Source organism: Antennarius striatus, chromosome 8 (genome assembly GCF_040054535.1).
Source record: "Antennarius striatus isolate MH-2024 chromosome 8, ASM4005453v1, whole genome shotgun sequence".
In the NCBI taxonomy this organism is placed as follows: Eukaryota; Metazoa; Chordata; class Actinopteri; order Lophiiformes; family Antennariidae; genus Antennarius; species Antennarius striatus.
Window position 1 is genome coordinate 2,081,082 of NC_090783.1, and position 1,419 is coordinate 2,082,500.

The 1,419-nt window shown below is 39.0% G+C and overlaps 1 protein-coding gene across 1 annotated transcript in view; it reads right to left on the minus strand.

Moving 5' to 3' along the window:
- Positions 1 to 269: 269 nt before the first annotated feature.
- micall2b (mical-like 2b) overlaps positions 270 to 1,419 on the minus strand; it is a 9,693-nt gene continuing 8,543 nt past the window's right edge. Inside the window, exon 16 of the mRNA XM_068321798.1 lies at positions 270 to 1,419. This exon is cut by the window's right edge and continues 108 nt beyond it. The gene's annotated coding sequence lies outside the window, so the exon portion shown is untranslated.

Consider the following 1,419-nt stretch of genomic DNA (forward strand, 5'->3'; position numbering starts at 1 on the left):
TCTCTGGACCTCCAGCGGGTTTCTCACGTTTACTCACTGGAGACGGATTTCCGCTGATGGAGCCTCGGTGACTTGGAAAGGGGTTTGCTGCCCCTCAGCGGTCAGGATGAGGTACTGCATCCTGCCTGCAGCCCTCAAAAGTTTAAAATAAAAAAATACTTTTGAGGACAAAAGGATCAAAAACACTTCTGTGACGAAATAAAACAAGATATAAGTGATAGAATAAAGTACAACAAAACTGAATTAAATGAGGGTTTCACATTATTTATAGACTAAGTAAATTAATTCTAGTGATTTTTATTAATAAGACACCAGTTGTCCATTTAATAATCAGACAGTTGTAAACAAAATACTTTTTACAATACGCTGTACAGCTGAAAGGGACAAACTTTGACATACATACAGTTCATATCTGCTTAGTTGTGTTAAAAATATGCAGCAAAAATTCCATTTTTGCCTGTGTGTTTGTGGAAAAACAACTTTAGGAAGTAATAGATTACAACACAGACAAAGAAATCAAAGGAATATTTAAAAGAAATGCAGATCCAATGTGGACCAGTTGGGTCACGATGCAAAAAAAAAAAAGCTCAATTCCTGTACATTCCTGGAGATGAATGTAAAAATATGACGCCTATAGAACCTGAAAGTAAAACAAAACCACAACCCATTCCAATAAAGAGTGATCAATCCTTATCAGACTAATTTCTTCTGTGAAGAAAATAAATGAATCCATAATTCAGGGGAACAGAGGAAGTTCATAAATATAATAATTATATGTAGGAGAAATTCATCTTCTCTGGGTTTTGCTTCTGAACTCATTTGTTCTGGATGCCTGGTTAATATGTTTAAAAAAAAAAAAAGAGCATGCCCCCTTGTCAAAGGACAGCCTTCCAGGAAAAAAAATGAGTTTTATTCTAGAAAAAAAGTACAGAAAAGACCTTTAGTTTAAAAAATGGAATGCAGCCCATCGCGTAATCGACTGGAACCGGGTCAGAAAACGACCCTGAAGTTAGTCGGAGAGTCATTAGTGGCTAAAACATGACAAGAGAGCAGAAACATCTGCCTGACCTTTGACCTTTAACTACCATTAGTGTGTACAGTTTTTGTGTGTGTGTGTGTGTGTGTGTGTTTGTGTGTGTGTGAGATAAGTTGACAAAATGTGTGTATTTGACTGCATTAACAGGAGAAGCGTATTAAAACAACTGGAGCACTGAACCCAATCACATCACGGCTGGCGAGTCATTAGGACGCCACCCCCCAAGATCATCCTAGACGGAACATCGCATCGCCAGCGACAGAAGGAAACATCTTCCTCCTTAAAAACGCTTTGAACGACAGATCCCACATGAGTCTGTGAATCCCAGGCAGAACACGCCGACACTAAGAACATGCGGCGGCGAGAGCGGCAGAGGACATCAA